Here is a 22447-nt window from a genome sequence, read left to right on the forward strand (position 1 = left end):
GAGAGATTATATCTCTCGGCTGGCCTGGGAACGCCTTGGTGTTCCCCGGATAAGCTGGAGGAGGTGGCTGGGGAGAGGGAGGTCTGGGCCTCTTTGCTTAGGCTGCTGCCCCCGCGACCCGGCCCCGGACAAAGCGGATGAAGATGGATGGATGGATGGATGGATGGATTTGATTCTGATTCACAAGGTCCTGAATCGATTTGATCCACAATTCGATTTGATTCAATTCGATTCGATTCGATTCGAATCTGGGAAATTTTGCCTCAAACAGTCAGAAATATTATAATTCAGATCATGCATCAGTACATTTCCATATTTTTGTATCTATAGAAACAAAGCTGACACTTGTGAGACTTTATCAAAGGTGTGAGCATCACAGCAGATGCCTTTGTGTCAAAGTAGCTGAAGATAAAACAGAAAAACATGAAGGTGATTTTCCTGGCCTGGATTTTATAAAAAGATTCTGCATTAGATCAAAAAAGAAAGAAAACCATGAATCAACACATGAACATTACCTGATGCTGCTGAAGTGAAGCAGAGCAAAGTTACAGAGGTTTGATTAGAGACACAGCTGAGAGTTTTGCAATTATGCATAATTTAAAAAGTTTACATTTGATCAGTAGCCTATTGAACAGCAGAAATTAGGGTTTGTTGGAAGTAAGTAAAAGGAAAAAAACAGCGGCCGACAGCCTGTAAACAACGGCAGACTTGTGTAACAAGCAAGTTAATAATGCAGAAAACAGATTTTTAGACGGGAAACTGTTCTTGAAGTACACTGAGTGTCATGATTCGGCTGTGTGCAGGCTGGATGAGGACCCAATCGCAAACTCACGGAGGCAGGAATTAACTCAAAATTCACAGCTTTATTGTTGGAGAGCAAAACCATACAAACTAAACTGGGAAACTATAACGTAATAGACGGAGAAACACACGGCCATGAATGAGGGAGAACGCGACACAGAACAGAGGGAGACGCGGACATAAATACACAGAGGGTTAACGAGGGAAGTGGGAGCACGGCTGACACAGATAATCGTAACGAGACAGGGCAGGAGTGAACGCAACATGACGCATACTGACGAGAGACTGTCAAAGTAAAACAGGAAGTACACAGAGGTTCAGACAGGAGGAGAGAGAGCACAGACATAACGGGCTGGGGAAAACATTGAATAAAACACAAGGAGGGGAGACGAGGGCTCACAGATACACAGAGGGGCACACAGGGGGTAAAAGTCACAAGGGGAAGTCAAATAAGGAACAACTTAACAGAACAACCTAGAAACCAGGACATAAATAAAGAACAAAACACAAAACACACAAAAACTAAGAATACTGTGCCAACATGGCCCAGGATCATGACACTGAGAGAGAGAGAGAGCTGTGCATGAAGTGTAATTTTATTGTGGTGGAAGCAAAACAGAAAAGTCAGAGGGAATAGTGATGGGATTTCCAGCTCTTTTTAGAGAACCGGCTCTTCAGGTTGTTTTGTTGCTTTAATTAATTTATTATTAACAATAATTTTAAATTATGCACAAAAGGAATTACTAATGTAAAAAAGTGGTTTTATTTATATATGTTTATATATAAATATATGCGGTGGCCCCTAGAGACAAAACACGTACAAACTGCAAAACACATTTCTAGCGTTAACTGAACTTCAAAACAGAGCTACTAGATCACTTAAATTACACAATTGAAAGCATATGTGTATTGTTTGTGTATTTATACACAAGCATTCATATATATTCAAATAATTTAAAAAAATGTTCATTTACCTGTTATTACCACACACCAAATCCGGTCGTTGGTACTTCCTGGCTTGTGTAGCCACGAGGTAACAAAAGCTCAACACTGCCCCCTAGCATCCTGGAGCATTTCTGTTGTGTTTTGTACGTGTTTTGTCTGTAGGAGCCACCGTAAATATACTTTTATTTATTCACTCCACATAAAATCTAATAAATAAATCATATAATACAAAAACCAACTATTCACATTTCAACTTTTAACTATTTAAATTTTCAGCTCTTTCCTTTTAAACAAATTTAAAGTGAAACAACACAAAACACTGCAAACCACAACACAATTAAATATAAACTAAAATATGAAAACAAAAAGAACATGCATGTTCTCTGTCATATGGGCCTGCATGAATAAACTTTCTGAATCCTTTATCATCCGCAACTGAAAATAGCTGTGGATGATTACTATAGAGATTGACAGACCACGTGACTTTCGCTCATTGCATGCCGTGAACTCGTGGCAAAACAATCCAAGTACCTGCATCAAATGCAAGCATTTGCAGCACCGCAAAACGTTCATTCTTCGGTTCCAATAAATTCTTGCTTTTTCTTTGCCGCCCAAAAAGTTATGTACAAAACGAAGGAGAACAATGCCGGTCCGTACAAAGACAGACTTGATGAAAGTCAAAGAAAAGATACGAGGAAAAAAAATCAAACCAGTGAAAGTGTTAGACCCTTACGAGCACACAGAGGGACAAAATACGTTAGCGTGCTGCCCAACTTTCACCAGCTCATATTTATAATTATACGGTTCTTGGAGTGAGTGCATACACTCATGAAGTTTAGTAACTTCCGGTCACTGCAACAAGCCCAGGTACAGTTTACCGACGGATGGGTGCAGGACCTTGAAATGCACCGTGTAGAAAGTAAAGACCATCGTACACATCATAAGTTTACCAGTCTCACAAATCGTCGTCATAAATACAGATTCGTTAACCGTTTATTAATAGGACCTTTGAGCTCAGCGGTAATTAATTAGCAGTGGAAATAATTTCTGGTAGCATCACAGAAATGTAGCAGTGACAATAATACTGTATGCTGTAATCGTACTGGACAATTAGTGATACAAAACAACTGTTTTACCCTGTGAATAAAAGTATATGTTTTTGTCAATGTACCATAATAACAGAAGCGAAACACAATATTGTGTCAGGACAATTCACTATTTATGCACAATAAACAAAGGAGCGACAATTTCTGTTCAGCGCCAGACTTGCTTGTAACCTATATCACCAATTATGTTAAGAAAAATGACGCATTAACTACAACAGCAGACTGACCTTCGTGTAAATGCTTGGAGCAGACTAACCTGTGAGCTGGAGGGTTCTGGGACGTTATATTTTGTCTTTGAATGGCTGCAATCCAGTCGCCTCTTTGTTACTTCGGAAACATGGCTCGAACAATTTCTCTTCAACAACGTAATCCGATAACAACCGATCTCTTTACCCGTCGGCTTCCCGTGGCTGTCATGCGACCGGCTATTGCAGTTAATAATACAACGGCTTCTTGACATTTTTTGGGTTTCTTTTTATTGCTGTGTAACTGATTTCAATTAAAAGCCTGCGTGCGCTAGTACCTCTTGCCACGAGTTCCCAGAATTCTTTGCGGTTTTACCCCTGAGTGACGTCACATTTTCAATCTCTATACCTTTCTAATGTGACGTTGTTGTCCCTGGCTCTTTCTCTCTCTCTCCCTCCCGCTCTGTTCCTGTGCTACTGCCAGTGTAACTACCGCCCCTCCCCCCTCTGCCCAGCAAAGCACAAGACTGCGTGAGGAGTGAAGCGGGAAAAAAGTGCGAGAGAGAGGGTGAGAACCCCCCCACGGCTCCCAATAAGGAGTTGGCATCGTTCACTTCAAAGAGTCAGAACTAAGAGCCGTTTCGTTCGCAACAGACACATCACTACTATCACTAAGAGTGAGTTCATGATGATGTTTATGTGAAGCGTAGTTTGGATCTTCTTTTGCTGCTGGTTCCGTTTGGAGAGAGATCAAACTAACAGCTTTAGAATCAGCAAAAAAACACAGGCGTAAACACAAAACCGCCGAAACATCAGAATCAGCGAGCTGTCGGCTTTCAGCCCCGACTGTGTCCGTGCCGTCGGTGAGAAAGGCGACATCTCACTGATCCTGATCTGTCGGCGGGTCCGAGCTTTGTGTTTACGTCTCCGTGCAGAATCCGTGTTCCTGCTCTCTTTTACTGTTTTAGCTGTTTGGTGGTTGTTGACATCAGAGGCGGAGCCAGACATTTGAAACACCCGGGGCTTAGCCCTAAAGGGTAGTATGCATGTGGGATTTATTTTTTTTTTTTGGGGGGGGGGGGGGGGGGGGGTGTAGAAATGACTGAAAGATTAATTGGCTCTGTTTTGAGTTTTGTTCAAAAAAGAATGACTTCATATAGGGAAAAATCTATATCACATGTGCAGGACACCTTAGACTAGTTTTTTAATTAAGCAGCGAGGCAGAACAAAGTCGGGGCTGCATCAAGACACGAGGACTAAACCCCAATTCAACCAGGCCCAGAACTGATCCGGAATTAACACAGGACTGCAACAGTTCAAAATCAGGACTACTGAGGACTTAACCAAGACAGAACCAGAATCAGAACTAGATGATAGTAGCACTAAAAATCATCATAGACCTGCACTACACTTATTTTTTAATTCTACCAAAGTCCACTATTTAGATTGAGAAAAGTTTATATAATTATTTAGCCTTGTTGTGCAAACAAGCCTGCATAACTTACGGAGCCCCCCAGGGGACATGGGAGAAAAAAAAATTAGGGAGGGAAAAAAAAAAAGAATTAGGGAGAAAAAAAAAATTAAGACGGACTTTTGCGAGATCTCGCAAAAGTATTGCGAGCGCTCGCAAAAGTATTGCGAGATCTCGCAAAAGTATTGCGAGCGCTCGCAAAAGTATTGCCACAAAGCGTACTCTGACCTGGCCGTCTTGGTTGAATTTATAGACAACCAATTGCAGTACTCTGGGCAGCTTCACGGATACCGATGGATGTACGCTAAATGCAGGGAACATGGACTACGCGTGAGGAAAGAGGATGTGCGCTTGGTTTTGAAGGAGCTGGATCCCCGAGGCGTCGCACTGAGGCAAGCAGTACGTTTCAGGCGGAGGAACTATTTTTCAAAAGGGCCGAATTTCATCTGGCACATGGACTCCTACGACAAACTGAAGCCATATGGCATCTGTATCAATGGTAGTATTGACGGTTTCTCGAGAAAAATAATCTGGCTTAATGCATACACAACAAATAGTAATCCGAAAGTGATCGGGGGGTATTACATAGAAGCGGTGCAGCGTTTAAAGGGCTGCCCTAGAGTTGTGAGGGGCGATCTTGGAACTGAAAATGGCCATGTTAGAGGCTTTCAGCGTTTCCTTGTGCCCGTGGCTCCTAACGACACCCCTGAGAGTTACTTGGAGGGAGCAAGTACCGCCAATCAAAGGATTGAATACTGGTGGCGTTTTCTTCGCAGCCAGTGTCTGGAGTTCTGGTTATCCTTATTTGCAGACATCAGAGACAACGGGTACTTTGATGGTGGGTTTCTGGACAAAAACCTCCTTCAGTTTTGTTGCATGGGACTCATCCAGGTGAGTTAATAAAATATGTTTTGTTGCGTGCCTGGATGCATGCGTGTGTGAGTGAGAGATAAAGGAAACTGAGGAAGTGAAACGTCTCCTGTACTCGTTTGTGGTGTTCCCATTATCACAAATGTGGAAGCCAACTGCTCAGCCTCTGTGTGGTGGTGGTGGTGGAGGACCCCCATCTTTTTTTTCGGGCCTCCGCTTTTTTTCTAGTGGCCATAACGGGTCACATTTGAGCATACAGAGTAAGCAAATATGTACTTGTAATGTGCTCAGATAATTTCAATAAGTGCTTACAGAAAGACAATTAATGTAGCCTCTAACTGCAATTGATTTACATCGGACAAACAGACCAAGCACTATGGCCCATGATACAATTACACCTCACCTGTTTGGACTATATTTTTATATTTCATTTTTACTTGCTGCCAGGAACGTTTGGGGCCTGTTGGGTTGCACCTGCGCTCACATCACATCACAAAATAAAATGTATAAAATATAAAATAAAATATAATAAATAATGTGTTAAATGGGTGGAAATCCCTCGATCAATGTTTAAATTAACACTCACGCATTTAGTTTTTTAATGTTGGTTAAACAAAACTGAAAAAATAAAGAACTAAATAGAGACCTTTTGAACTCTTAGAATTTCTAATAGATATAAACATTCTTTTTTTGTCACTGAATTTATCTGAAGCTTATTTTATCAGCTGAATAACAAATTCTTTGCACCCACCTGTTCTGTTGATGAACAGCAATTTCATTCGAATGCTATTTTTGCAAAACTCACCACTTCTGAAAGGATGATATGTGTTGTTGAACTACCGGACAAATAAACTGAAATCTAATCAATTTCTAATTATTTTTGGACTATGTAGTACAGACAACTAAAAAATTGCAAATGACAAAAGCATATCGACAACATCTGTGTATTGACTGCCTGTGTTCCCAGGCACTTTAATTTCAGAGAAGGGTAGACAGAAGTGCATAATCTGTCAAAAATGTAGCAATACTTTATAATTAACCATATATACTATTTAATCTAATTAGAAATCCTGGCCTACAATCTTGTTTATCCTAGAAACTGTTAAATCTGATTATCATTGCTTGTTAATTTGTAATTATATAAGACAGTATAAAGAATTGTGAATCATCTGTATGTCACATTATGGCAAAGTCCTTTCAAAAAAAAAAAAAAACTTGTGATGGCAATATGATTTTTAACAAAACAACTAGTAAACATTTTGGAAGCTAATCAAGGGAAAATAGGACTTATTGTTACAAGATGATGTTTATAGGCCACATCAGCTTTAAGAATTTGTAAACAGGGTCTTATCATTAACTTTCAATAACTTCTTTCGCAACCATAGTGACATTCTTTACTAATATTAATGGACTTTTCACCCTAAAATCAAATTTACAAATTTTTCTGTTCGCTAGCTGTAGTATTCCTTAATCCACACTGTTTTAGTGTGAGTTGCCCAATTTTAGAGATATTGACTGTACAAGCCTACCCCTCTCTTGTTTCACATGGTACTTAATGCTTAGTAGCAAAGTCCTTATGTAGCTTCATGTTGTTTTTCAACAAGGAAGAGATCTCTACAGCTAATATCTCCCAAAACTAGGCAACTCACGACAAAACATTCTAGATGGATAAACAGCAAGCCAATGTGTGTCACTGCGGGGTATGCAGGTGTGTTGAGAGAACGTACCCAAAAGCAGACAAGGAGAGAGAGAGGACAATCAACTTAAAACAAAAGCGAGCCTTTATTCTGGCTGATGGCTGGAGTAAAAGAAAATAATGACAATGTGTACAGCAAATTTTGATGTGATCTGTCCCTCTAACGCTAAACACAAACCTTGTTTTCAACAGAAGTTAAAGATGTGGTCATTTTCAAAGAATTTTAAACAATAAAGAGTCCTTGTGAAATCTGACCTAACATACAACTAAACCATCAGAAAATTAAATTTGTGACTGCTTGTTATACGGCTGAATATATCAAATGCTTCAATGACAAAATGAAACAAGACAGAATTTATGAACTCAAGGATAATCATACAAATAAAAATTACAGCTCTAACCATTAGTACACTCATCAAGTTCAAATGATGTCCATTTCAAAGTAATTGCTGGAAAGGACATTGTCGAACTCTGTGCGAAATTCAGGATAAGAACTAAGTGCATGGCACTTCAAGGGTAGCTCCACAGGTGTGAGCAACAGGCCTTCTGTTGAGCCCAGTTTCAGCATTAAAGCACACCAAAATTTTGTCAACACATATCACGGAAGATCCTGTGCAGAAGCGCAGGATTTTTTCAGCTTTGGTTTCATCAGCGTTTTTAACATAACGCTGAAGATGGTTAAACGTTGTTTGTTCTCCGTGAGACAGCATGATTTTTGTTGCTTCAAATAGCTGCACTAGTCTTTTGCCTGTGGCCTTCTTTGTCTCATACAGAGATAACACACTTTCCTTGTCTGCCAGTTTCAGCTGCAGATGTGCCATGGGTGTGGAGAAGCAATCCATTATATACTTTGGCTCTTGGAGAATGGCCTTATGAGCCATTGTTTCAATGGCAGGCTGCATGTTGTTCTTAGGTGGTAGGAAGTGGGAACCCATCCTTGTAAAAAGGTCAAGCAGGTCCTCTTCATCATTTTCATCCATTGTGCCTTGGAGAGCCTTCTCAACAGCTGATCTCTCAACAGGAGGCAGATAGTTGAGAAACGATGCAATCAGAATGTCTACATCAACTGAGTCCATTCCGTGGATGCAGGCTAAAATGAAAGCCCTTGACAGCCTCACTGGAAAGACACCATGGTCTAGTAAGCCTTTCACCCATATCTGCCCAACTGCTTGCCATTCAGCCTCACTAAAGTCTGGCCTCAGCCTTGGAACTCGTTCATTTTCACCTTCACACTGTTCCAAAAATTGCTCCCAAAATGCAGTGTAAACCTCCCTTGACACCCCAGCATCATCAACAGCATTTTCATTTACAAAGTTCATCTTTAAAGTCACATTCAGAATGCGACTGTCTATAAATACAGCCAAAAGATCATCAACAACTTTTATCCTGCGAATTGATACATGTAGGGGGCTCTGTGGGTCTCCTGAATTTGATGGGGAAAGTTGGTTGCTTGAATCTAAACGCAAACCTTGTGCAATGAAATTCAGTCCATGGTCCTGAGTAAAAGACAAAACATGCACATTCCATAAGAAATGCAAATGAATTGTACAGATTACACAATATCAATGTTCTGAAAAAGTTTGAAATTTATTTGTCTAATTTTAGTGGGCTGTACATTCCCAAACCATGGTTGCACTGACAATTTATATATAACATTAACATTGTGGCCTGATGGATGTCCTTGTATGCCTCACAGAAAATTATACAAGTGTTCTTTACATGTATGAGAAGACTCACTGATGTGCAAAATAGGAAGAGAACACAATAGTGACACCAAAACAATGTCTCACTGCTGTGTTATGTAAATAACTTGATTTCAAGACTAAATTTCCTGTTTAATCTTATGTTAATGTAAAACACTGGAATTGTCTCTCAACTGACAATATCCTTTTAATTCAAATAGACCCACAAACTGCCATATCCTCAGAAAATAGCATGACATTTTTGGCATCTCTACAGTATGTAAAGGTAGGTGTTTATGGTTGCCTGAATTGATCCATCTTACCTGTGCAATCTGGGGTGCTTCCTCTTGTATTGACTGCATATGGGGTGTGGGCAAGCCATTAGCTGAAGACAATGGTAGCAGGAAACCATCCATAGGTAATCCATTTGTGTCGGCATTCTGAGAAGGAAGTATTGCATTAATTGACAACAGACACCTTAACCCTTCAAGATTAGAAGACTCTTCTTCAATCTTCTACCTTGGCCTATTCTAAGTCATGAATGTTCTTAAAAAGTCTGCAAAATATGTCAATAGGTATTAAGAAATAGAACAAAAATACACCACTTTATTTTCAGCCTACATGTCTCACTTACAAGAGTAAAAAGACATATTACAGTGGAATCCCACAGGTTTTTATCAGATCTTGATGTACTTATTGCTACTTAAAATGTTGTATTACTGCTGCAAAAAAAATCAAGTTTTAAACAAACAAGAGATGAATTCTGATTAATAGAAATTGAGCAATTCTTTCACAGTACTGTGAGTTATTTCTTTTAAGATCCAAAAGAATATTACAGAAAATAACACACATGCTTAAATTTTGTCCAAGCAGGAATGCATGATCAGCTTTTTTAAAATCAGAACTATGCAAGTTACTGAATTTGATTATTAATAAATTTCCATATTTTGTCACACTTGAACCATATCAACCACAACTGTCCATGGTCTTACCTGTCTGAGATCCTCACTGTTGACATAATTCAGGGTTATCACGACTGTGTCATCACCATCTGCTCTGACAAGATCCTCTTCAGGATTCCATACAACCGTATCCGCTTCGTCTATGTGTGGAAAACGACATTCCAAATCTTCTGGAAGTTTGTCCCAGGACTCTAGTTTGAAGGATTTGTTAGGAACTATACTGGTCAGATCAATAATTTCAGAGCAGTGGTCAGGGAAATCATGATCACTTGAGTCAGTCTGCTGCCGCTGTCCCACGACAGTGTTTTTAATGTCTGTTGGGGTTGAATGCATATGATGGGATTTTTCTGGACTTTGTGTTGTCACTGCCTCACAGAGTGATTTCAGTTTTTTTGGATTGGGTTCCATCTGGAAATTGTGAATCTGTGAACCAGAAAACAAACACAAGACACAAACGAAAATAATTCAATTATTTTTTCAGCAGCCAGTCATTTTGTACATGTTAATGAATAAAAAGCTGTAAGTCTTTCACAGATGTATTAAATGTACCTTACCACACAAGTCAACAACAAATTCCTGGAATAATTTCATCCTTCAGAAGTGCAAATATTCGTAGATGTACATAAAGCACTTGAATAAGACAACTCTTTATTGCAGTTGCACAGTCAAACCTAGTACAATAGTACAATAGTACAACAAAATTAGAAAATGTCGCATGTTACCACCGAGCACTACTAAACACAACAAAATACAGTAACTTTAAAGTGATCATTATTTTTAATAATAACTTTCTTATTTTAACAAACCTGTTTGCCAGTGTCACTGTCAGATGAATCCCCATGTTCAAGTAGATCTGGGACAAAATCATCTGTCTCACTGTCAAATCCAAGTAATGTCACCGGTGAATCTTCTTCAGTTATGCTGACAGAAAAATCCTCTTCAGATGAGGACTGAACTGTTAACAATGTTTCATCTTTCGTGCAAATGTAAAATCTCAGGAGCTTCAATTTGGTTTGTTCATAAAGTTTGCCAACAGTGTCATCTAAAGCAATCGGATTTCTTTTAAAATCACAGATATCAATGACAAAGTCTTCAACTCTCCCTTTTGGCGAGTACCCATCTGAAAAAAACAGGTCCTTTCCCATTTCCAAAATCTTAGCTACAGTTGTAGTTTTTTCCACAGTTGCATGTCTTGTTCCTCCACCATTTCTGGTTCTCACTTGACGGTATTCATTACTGCTTAAATGAAGCCATCCGATTTCTATTTTTCTGCAGGTCTTCTCTGCTGCAGTATTTCTCTGTCTTGCCATCCCTTCACTTTGCTTTTGGAACACACCTGATGAACCACACAGCACTCCTTTGGTTTTTGATCTTACTTTCCGTGCCGCAATTTTATCTCTTAGGTTCTGCAGAACAGTCTCTTTATCCGTGCTTTACTTAGTTTGTTGACAGAAGGACTGGACAGCTAGTCTGTCACCATATGTCCTTATGTATTTTGCCATTTGTCCATCAGTCATGACGGACAGCACTGCCTTATCCACCTGCAGACATAAAACATTAGAGAAATGGTATTAATATACTTTTACTCTAGGAAGCCACACTAGCACACATGGAATACTAACTGTATTAGAATAGAGTTCTTAATCACTGTTCATGATCATTATCAAAAGTTACTCTGTCAACTTCTGTCTTATTACTTTACTGTTGCTGTGTTAGTATTAGTATAGTAATAGTAGTAGATATTTATATATGTTGGGAGAAAACCCTGCAAAATAAACCCAGGAGGAATAGAGACACAATGAGACAAAGTTACTTTTTTATGCTTAACGTGTACACGGGTGAGCTGCTGGAAACAACCCACAACCATGGACAGTGGCTTGGCATTTTTATTGGCACAAATCACAGAGACAGTGAGAACAGGATAAGAAAATAATAAACAGATAAAATAAACAACTCCATATATGGTGCTAGTCTCGTCAGCTGAGAGCTGGGAGAGATAAAACAATATGTCCCCGAAACAATATGTCTTTGCTGGGAAAGTCTAAAAAGACACTTCTAAACTAATCTAACCACAGACAAAGGACATCTTTGTACATTTAAAAGAAGGTAAAGAAACATAGAATCATTTTTCCTGTAGCAATATACTACGTTACTAAAAAATATTTTGCTAGTAAGGTATAAGTAAGGTAAGTTCCACCAAGTATTTTGTGCCATGCTGTCCATGTTACCATGGTAATGGCACAGCCAGATAACAACATCCAAATTCATGGGCTGCAACCTCTTTTTTTTTTTTTTAAACTGTATTTATCACATTGTCCAAATTCATGGGCTGCATCCTCCTGAGGACGCTTTTGTAGACCGATTATGTCACAGCGATGCACCGAAGGCTATCCAATTTCGTAGACTCCTCTTTTTTTATTTGCACAGAAATGTACAACAATTCTGGCAATCTCTACAAAGATTCTATTTTAAATTCGTAAACTCCTCCGAATGCAGCAGACAAATGCGTCCTCCTTTTCACCTATTTTTTTTTTAATTATTGAACTTTATTAAGAAACAGTATACAGAACATGTATACAACCAGAACAAAATTAACATATGCCAGGGGGTGTAATACAAAGAATTACATTCACTTTTCACCGAATTTGAAGGATGGGTCCGGTGTGTGCTTCGTGGCCCATATCCCAGAATTCAAAGTGCGGCCCAGCCAAACTCCAGTTTCCGGTAATGGCGGCCGTTAATAAGTTTTAAAATGACCGTTATTAATCTTTCTGGGTCACAAAATTTTTTTAAACATATTTCAGGGGAGAACGTGGGTGTATAAACTTGAAATATCTTCTCGGTTTATCAAGATATCGCATATTTGCAAAAGTGCTTCGACGTTTTCCTTGATGTCTGTTACCCACCAGCTCGATAGGTAGCCGAGAGCTCAAGGGTCACTAAAGCCGCCAAGAACGGCACAACTCCCGGCATATTATTTTCAGATCACCGCGGACTTTAGCTACTCAGGCTAAACTTAATATATAAAACACTTAGACAACCTAAAAATGTTAATGTTTGGCTTTTTTCAGTGTTTCATTTGTTCGTGAGTAAAACGGTTTGGCTGAGATTAAAGTTATTAGATTAAATTCGATAAAATAAAACTTTATTAATCCCCCGGGTGGGTTCCACATTGGTTTTACAGCGCTTAATCAACGTCACACAGAAAACTGATTAAACAGAAGTGCGAGATGGTCGAGAATTTACTCCAGTGTCGTCTTATATTTTAGATAGAAAGGAGCAGACGGACGAGCTTATTACACTCCACCGAGACAGCGGTGACGCTAATCAGAAGGCTAGACGTCCAATTTCCCCAGCCGTTCTGAGAACCCGGCCCACGTAGACCACGAAGCCCGAGTCCTCGGGAGGATGCAGCCCATGAATTTGGACACGATTTGAAATTTCAAAACATATGTGCACTTAACGAGTTATGTTTAATGAACCTGAACATATTTACAAGAATTAACATTAAAGGCCTGCATATACGACCTCGGTTTTTCAACAAGTTACTCGCCTTTTGAACCGCGGTGTTTAATGCTTTGTTGTTTATACGTACTTTGTCTTGTTGCATGTGCATGATGTCGTCGTGTGGGACCTCTCTTGACCGCAAGAAATGTTCTAAATCCTCCTCCATGTCCGCACCGTATGGAGCCCCGTACCGTAGCACCGCACCCTTCAACTGAAACGCTATCAAAAAGCAGCGGGATCTTTTGCGAGATCTCGCAATACTTTTGCGAGCGCTCGCAATACTTTTGCGAGATCTCGCAAAAGTCCGTCTTAATTTTTTTTTTTCTCCCTAATTTTTTTTTTTCCCCTCCCTAATTTTTTTTTCTCCCATGTCCCCTGGGGGGCTCCGTAATAACTTAATAAATGTAGAATTTGAAAAATAACAAACCTAAAAAGAAACACTAGGTACGAGATACATGAGGACCCGTGATACGGTGATACTTCTGGTAAACAACCATTTGACTAACATGTCTGTCTCACCTGCTCTTGTTCATCTCTGTTCTGTCCTCATTCTCCATCTCCCTCTCTGTTCCTCTCTCTCCCTCTTTGTGCTGACAATCATTAAATATACAGTTGAAACCACATATTAATGTACTCTTCAGATCAAAACACAAACACTTTTTTAATTGTAACATCAAATCAGACTAAATGTTTATTTTTTAGATAAATATAAAAACATATTTGTTAACTTTAAAGTAAAGAGAGAAACTATCTGTATTTCTTAATTGTAAATGGCACCAAATTGTATTCAAACTGAGCCACACTTATGGAGCTCCACAGTTCTGTTCCTGGTGTTTTGGTTGACATCTCTTGATGTTCCCATGTCACAGAAACAGGCTCTGTGTTTTGTCTTATATGCATCCACAGCTGTGCCACCAGTTTACTCACATGGACTCTACGAACCAATCAGAAGCTTCTTCAGCTCAGAATGGAATCGTCTGGAGTTTCTTATTAATTAACAAACTTAGTGTACATGTGCTCCTAAATTTGATGAAAGTGATAAAAAATAGAAGCTCTGTCTCTCTTTATTCTGACATTTAACTAATTCAAAAGATATTTCAATATTTATCTAAAACAAATTGATGTTGTACAGTAAAAATGTTTTCTCCCTAAAGTGTAAATATCTGGTTACAAATGTGAATATCCTGCTGTGTACCCTCTTGTTTTGCATAGAAATATACTGAACAACATACAAAGCATAATATATAAAATAACATTTACCTGAGTTTTTTCTTTGAAAGAAGCCTCGAATGTCCATTCTTATATTTCAGTACATAACTGAAACCGATTTAGTCAGGGAGGGTAAGAACTGAAAATATGAAATAAACACACGTAAGCTAAGACTCTAAAAAAATAGCATTTGTTCGGCTTTTCATTTCGCCATTTGTTGATTCACTTGAAGAGCGAGTAACGTAATATTGGTCAAGTGATCAGTTTGATATCAATCTTTCGTGATTCACCGTCATTTGTACGGTACGAATGATTTGCTTTGGTACCTGGTCAAACTTAAGCTCTCCTTAGTATGGCTGGCTCCGTTTCTCCAACAGCGCACTCACAGGCACAAGAGCACCTGGCTGCAGCCCCGCCCCCTCGCTCAGTCGCTTAGTGCCGGAGCTTGGATCATACCAATATCAGGGGGGATTCACGCACAGTCGTAAATTCCCACAGTGTGCACTATGTGCTTCGAATATTGTGTGTACTTTTTGTTTTATACAGTTGTCAGCCAGACATCTAACTATGAAAAAATTACACTCCAAAAGACCCCGGGCTTCTGACAAAACAACCCGGGCTTAAGCCCAGTAAGCCACCCCCACGCTCCGCCCCTGGTTGACATTTTGTGAGGTTTAACCTGAGATTCTGGCGTTTTGGGCAAAATAAATTTATATTAAAAAATCGATTCAGGATTTTAATGAATCGATATCACGTTATCCAAGCCAGAATTGATTTTAATTGATAAATCGATAATCAAAACCCACCCCTAGTCACAACCTGTGGTGACTATGCTCATAGACGAAACCAGCATACCTCACGTTATTCTTCCAGAAGAAGAGTTACTCTTTCAAACAGCCCCAGCAACAAATGTCAACTCAGTCATTGTCTGGGATCAGCCTAAGCCAAACCCTTTGCTATTAGAATAACCTTTGGTTTTAAATGATTATTCTCCAGAGTCTTGGCAATCAGGGAACAAAGAAAATAATCATCCTTTGTCACATGCAGAGACGGATCACAGTGTGTGTGTGAACAGCGATGAGCTGTTTGGCTCAAAGAATGTGAGCAGATAGATAAAGAAAAGCAGCTGCTTCTTTCCTGATGGGAGCCCCAATGCCCTTTTTTTGATGCTCCTCAACAAAAACATTTAAATATTAATCACAGTTTGGCTAAATAGAAGGAGCCGCCTTGCATCAGTCACATGATGAGCATTAACCAATACTCACCCTTGACAGCAGAGAGCGCTGGTTACGAGCTTGCAAAGAGAACGCACATTTTTTGCCACCTGGGGAAAAAATGTGTGGGAAACACAAAAAGTAACTGGGAGATGCAGACTGATGCAAAGGAAACCAGTCAGTTTACAGCGTACACTGTACGCTACAGCACACTCTACACTCTAAGAACTAAAACTGATAATTACTTAAATATTTTGGTGCAACACTTTTACACTCAAAAATAATGAGTAAATGCAAAAACAATCACATCTCTTAAATACACCTTATTAATTGAGTAAATCCAACTAAAATGGAATAAGTTGTTATGAACAATTAAAGATGTTACAGTAACATACAAAATTGAGTAAGTACAATTGAAAATGTAAGTTAAAACTGTCATGGTCCTGGGCCATGTTGGCTCAGTATTCTTAGTTTTCTTGTATGTTTGTATTTTGTTCCCTATTTAGGCCATGTTTCCTGAGTTGCCCTGTTGTGTTGTTCCCTAAGTGTTTTCCCTTCGTGGCTTTTATCCCCTGTGTGCCCCTTTGTGTATCTGTGAACCCTCGTCTCTCCTTATGTTCTATTCCATGTTTCCCCAGCCCGTATGTCTGTGTTTTCCCCGTGCTCTCCCTCCTCCTGTCTGAACCTCTGTACTTCCTGTTTGACTCTGCCCGTCTCCCGTCAGTGTTATGTTCACCCCGCCCTGTCTCGTTATGGTTATCTGTGTCAGCTGTGTTCCCCGTGTGTTCCCACTTTCCTCGTTAACCCTCTGTGTATTTCTGTCTGCGTCTCCCTCTGTTCGGCGTCGCGTTCTCCCTCATGCTGTGTGTGGTTCGCCCCGTGTCTTCTGGTATATGTTACAATTAGCTTTTCCCAGTGTAGTTTAGTTTTGTATTGCTTTGGTATCACTGCTTTCGTTTGTCACCTGTCAGCAATAAAGCTGCATTTTGAGTTTATCCCCTGAGTCCGTGAGTTTGCATTTTGGGTCCTCATCCTGCCTGCCACACAGCGACCATGACAAAAACAACAGTAACCAAAAGTTCAAACTACATAAAATATTAATTATGAAATGCTGAAATGCTTGGCACATTTAACCTACACCATTACAATTATTTGTTTTTAAATAATGGTTCAATTTACTTAATATTTTTAAGTTAACTTAAGCAAAAACGTTAATTACAATTAAGTGGTTATTTTATTTATACACACACACAGGAAAAAAGAACCACGTCAGTTCAACATTGTTCACAATGATTTATTTTAAACAGCTTTTTTGTGAATCACACATTTAGCAGATTCCTTCTCTGAACACAGTGAGCTGAAATCTGTTCTACATTCAGTGGATAAAACTTGGATAAAATTTCAGTCACAACAGCCTTATTTAATAAAATTGCATCCAAATTGGCATGCTTGATAAAACTCTGTAAAACTGGCATATTGATGCTAACAACAAGAAAAATGTACCTGCCATACAAAGAATAAAAGTGGCTCAAGTGAACGCAGTGCTTTACCTTTTCAGAAAAGGTCAAATGACAAAAATAAAATTAAGATCCCAAAAAAATATAAATCCTGAAAAAAAACAAAACATTTGCACTGTGACATAGTTTTTGAACATCTTATTTTGATTCCAAAAAATTGGGAAGATTATAACTAAAGAGTGACCAAAAAACATCCATAATTTAAATAAAAAGGTTTCAAAAAGGATTGCACTAAAAAAAAAACAAAAAAAAAAAAAAACATACAGAAGATACTCTCCCATTTACACCTTAATGTGAATCTGGAAAGTTAATACAAAAACAGTTTATGGTACAAACATTATTTATGAACAGGAATGTCAACACAATGTAATGCCGCAACTGAACCTTTTGATGAGCATTACATGTCACTTAACAAGTCTAGCACTTTAAGAACAGCCCTGTGAAATTTTGTCTACAATGAACAGAGGTCATTTTTCAGTCTTTGAACCTTGACAGAAAGGTTTCCTGGATCCAGCTCCATGAACACTTTTTGAAATGCTTCAAATGTGCATTTGAAATTCTTGGGGTATTTCAGATCCAGAGCATAGCACAGTCCCAAAAGATAGCAACAGGCTTTGCTCAGATTCCCAAGTTTGCCCAGAACAGTAACGCCTTCAATAACAATACCCACATCAGTAGGTTCGCCTGACCTGTCTTGATTCTGCAGCAGGTAAATCTTCATCACCTCCTCAGCCAAAGCCTCTTCAACAAAGACAGCATCAGCACCGTCCTTTAAAAAGAGAAACAACTGTTTTAAGCGCACATATTTCCAAACATTGAAACAAAAAGTTTCATTTGTATGACATCACCGGTACTCATAATATGTGGACACTGTGCTCCAAAATCTTATAGCAATAGCAAATGCAAATGCTATTCTTTTGTATGCTTTGAAGTGTTTTTTTTTCTTTAGAACAGTATCTTAAAACTTTTCTATGATCTCACAAGCTAAAATAAACTACTAATATTCCTAAAACAGATTTATTGCACCAACCTCAAAGGTTTTGATTAAGGCACTTGGATCCTCTCCCAGATGGTCAATGAGACATCTGATGATGACTTCTCTTTTTTTCTCGATGGAATTTCCACTCTGTAAAACAGGAAGTCTCAACTGAGGCAAAATTTGCACATTTAAAACATGACTTACCATTTCTAGCTTAAACATAACTATTTTTTTTCTGTTGTTGACCTGTTTTCACACCCACCATCAAGGTAAGAACATCTGTGGAGCTAAGATATTGAACAGAAACCTAAGAAAAGCCGTTTTTAGTGGAAGGGCCTCTACAGAGGTGGAGGCGGAGCCAGGTTGCCCTCTGAACCATCGTCTGCCAGGCAGCGATGCGAGAGGAACACACTGCTGAAGTGGCGCACATTTTCAGAATCGCGTCAGCGGCTTTACAGAGAAAACCTTTCAGCTCCTCTGGCAGCTCTGCTTCCTCCACCTTCCTGGAGATGACAAACGCTAGCAAGGCAGTGTTGTTAGTCACTGCAGCTGACTGAACAGTGCATTGATGTGCGCGATCAGTGAACTCTTTTTTTTATTTTTTAAAATAGCTGGTGACCTGCAGAATCACCGCTCTCATAATCAAAGGCAATTACTTTTACACAGTGCACAGAAGCACTGTGACGTCAGACACATTCACACTCACTTTTTAATCTGTGTAAATAAATCACATGGCTGATGATATGTGCCATGGTGATCCATAGGCATGATCACAAGTTTATTTAACTATTTTTCAACCCAACAAAACAAATAACAAAAACATGATGCTGATGCTATGAACACTCTACACACATGAGTCAAGATGCAGGAAAACTGCTCACGGAAACTCTGCACACTCCAGTTATCACAGTTATCATAGTTCTGTTTCCCTCTCTTTGAGGAGTTCTCAGCCAGATCTCGATCTGATGATGTGTAGCTTGCTCATCAGCTCAGAAGAGACCGCAACGCAACTTCACAGTGGTCGCGTGCTTTGCCCCACAGTGGCAAAGTCTTGCACTTTCATATTCAATTCAGCTTCTCCATCATGTACCTTTAGATGTTTCATACAGGGTTCAACATATTAGTTGTTTTCACAGGTGTGCTCTATATCTCGACCATGGCTCATAATACGACGACAGTCTTTCAAACAGGTCAAATGCCTCTATGCACATCATTAGTTTAAATATTTACCTATTTTACTTCATCTCACATGTCATTATACTGAATTTGAGCAACCCTAAGCTCAATGCAGATTTCTATTTACAACTGGTTAAATTAATGGTCTGGAGCACCGGCTGTTGTTGATCAGGGCAATCTAAAGAATCTGCATTTTGTTGTTTTGTTTTGGGTTTTTTTTGTTGCTTTTTGTGGATTTCTCCACCTATTTGCACTTATTTTACCTGCTCCGGTTTGTTGTTTTTCTAACCATTCCTCATCAGCTGTTAATTTTACTTGTTTATCACCCAATTTCAAAGATTTTGCTGGGCCGTCGCTGGCACGCTTGACTTCAGAGTGGTTTACTGATACGGCCTTCAACTTCACCCTAACGGTGAAGTGGTATCAGTTTTATGAGATGAAACTCAACCGTTCTCCTTTGTCACCAGTACGTGAGCCTCAGCAAAGAAAACAAAAATGGAAGTAGTTCAGCAGCGTATTGTGCTGTAAAATCAACTTACTTCCAGACACACACACACATATAGACATTTGCGCGCTTTTACAATTTGTCACGAAGTAATTTCGGCTACCTCTAAAACCTAAGTCTAATTCAGCTCCTTTCGGCGAACCCAACCTAATTTATCACGTTACTTTAAACCTTTGCGGCCGTTTTATATTTGTTTTTATTTACTTAAACATATTTTAATTTGTCACGAGATAATTTCAGCTACCTCTAAAACTGGTCGAAACACAGTTCCTTTTTTATCACATTTCTTTAAACCTTTGCGGCCGTCTTATATACCAAAATAGTATTTCTCACTCTCCGACGTCTCACTGGTGGTTCAGATCATTGGACTGAATCCCACTGCCGTGGACCAGATTATAACACCGGCCCAGACCCGAATTTAACGTCCTGGGGCTCTCTCCTCGTCCAAGAGGGCTGTGCACAGGCTTCGGTGCTGGCTCCCCACGGCGTCAGGAATCAGTGCTGGATCCTGGAACAGAGTCACAGATAACAGTTCTGATATTTTCTGATCCAGCTACGAAGGACCAAATAATGTGAAGAAATATATTCTAAAACACTTCTTCAGTAAAGACTCAGAGAAGAGAAACACACAGAACTTCTTGCTAGCAAGGGCAGCCTCCAGACTGAGAGACTCGCACTGAGAAACTGCCCCGGTCTTTATTTATACTTCAGTGAGCGTTTGTTCCTTACATTGGAGTGTGTGTGTGTGTGTGTGTGTGTGTGTGTGTGTGTGTGTGTGTGTGTGGGGTCAGAGTGTGGCCCCATAAACGACTTCCCTTAACCTGCTGGTCTGGAAAATCCAACAGTTCATCTATATGTAAAGAAGCACTTAAACTAAAACTGACATAGCTACGTTAATCCTACCGTAAAACAATAAGACAAGGTACGACCTCTCTCATGCTCTTAGGATGTGGGGGTGAACACCCTAGAATGTTACAGACCTCCTAGGATGAGACATTCTTTCAATATGCCACCAACTATATACTTCTACACACAAATAATTACATGCAGCATTCTACCATATGCAAACTTATATCATTAAAAGATTATACTGACTACTAAGTACAATTTTCCTATTAACATACCCTGTGACAAAATGGAAATATTTTAATTTCCCTGTTAATGGACAACCTTTCTTCACACCACAAAAATGAACCGAGGAGGAATTTTCCTTTATGGTTTGGACATGTAGATCATAGTTCTCTTTTGTTCTTGGTGGAAAAGCTCCTGAACGAACTTCTTTTTGCTGAAAGTCCGAATGGTCTCCAAGGCAAAATCTACAGATGTAATGTCCAGAAAAGCTTTCTACGAGTCCACTAAGAGAATGAGCGCCAAGATTGTCAGCACAAACACAAAAAACAGTGCCCCTGATATATCTACCAAGCTGTGAACAAAAAATCCCGTCTCTCTCTAATGTTATGAGATCCTTTAAAAGTGGCTCGAGAACAGTTTCATAGCTAAAAGTTTTAACATCACTTGCCTTACACAGGAGAGCCAATTGAATTGATGTTAGCTGTGATCTCAGTTCAGTTGGTATATCAGCAAGTTTAAAGTGCTTCCATGAACAAAATCTGTGCTTTCGACTTCTGTGAGTCGCATAAGTCCCACAAATGTTTGTCTTAAACTCTCAACCATCAAAAACACACTCTATGGTTTCATGGCTTTTCAAATGGGAATTTATATGTTGAAAATAGTCTTTTGTGTTTGGGTAAAAAGAGTCACAGATTTTACATCTAATAGTTGGAAGGACCTCACACTCTTCCGTTTCATGCAAACTGTGAGACCTAGACAAGTGTGAGCGTAAGGCACCCCATGTCTTAAAAGATCAAGGACAATTCAAATGAAGACAGGGTATGGAATAGCCAGTGTTGGGACTAACGCGTTATTAAGTAACGCGTTACAGTAACTACGTTATTATTGTGGTAACGAGCACGGTAACTAGTTATTATGCCAAAATCAGGAACGCGTTAGTCGTTACTGGGATTTAGATAGGGTCGTTACTCGTTACTTCGTGTGGTGGCTATCGCGGAGCTTCCACAGATTCAGTAACATTAGCAAGTGGTGGAGGCCAGCAGGTGGAGGAGGGAAAGGGGCGCAGAAGGAAAAGAGACCCGAGGCAGCCGCCGGTCCAAGTGTGAACTGAACTTCAGGTAAGAAGTTATGACCTGCAGTCTATCTGGGTCAGATATGAACCAAGTTTAGGTGGAGTTTATTTTCGTTATTCTGACTTTTTCCGTACTGCGTGCTAGCTAGCATGACGGAGTTTCTATACAGCTGGGTGGGTGCTATGATGTTACTGATGTTGAACTTTATTTTGTTCATAAGTTATTAGAGTTGCCAACCGTCCTGTCTGGTATTCAGAGAAAATATTACGCGTTTCTTATTGAGCTGAAAAGGAACAGTTTGTCCCGTAATTCAGCTACAATGAAAAAGACACAAAGCTGGAGTTATTCTGTGTCTTTGCTGCACAGCTGCCTCTTCTTCTCTCATTCTCCCCCTCTCCCTCTCCCGTTTCTACTTCAATCATGAAACTGATCAATGATCAGCTGATCGGCTCTCTTGTTTGTTTATCGCCCACTTTGT

General features: G+C 39.5%; 1 pseudogene; it reads right to left on the bottom strand.

Annotated features, from left to right (window-relative positions):
• Nucleotides 1–7495: 7495 nt before the first annotated feature.
• Nucleotides 7496–13437, bottom strand: LOC146554819 (uncharacterized; annotated as a pseudogene).
• Nucleotides 13438–22447: the final 9010 nt, after the last annotated feature.

The sequence above is a fragment of the Mchenga conophoros genome, linkage group LG17 (genome assembly GCF_057382185.1).
Source record: "Mchenga conophoros isolate Kocher_MC1m ecotype Shallow Benthic linkage group LG17, M_conophoros_male_GT1.1, whole genome shotgun sequence".
NCBI lineage: Eukaryota > Metazoa > Chordata > Actinopteri > Cichliformes > Cichlidae > Mchenga > Mchenga conophoros.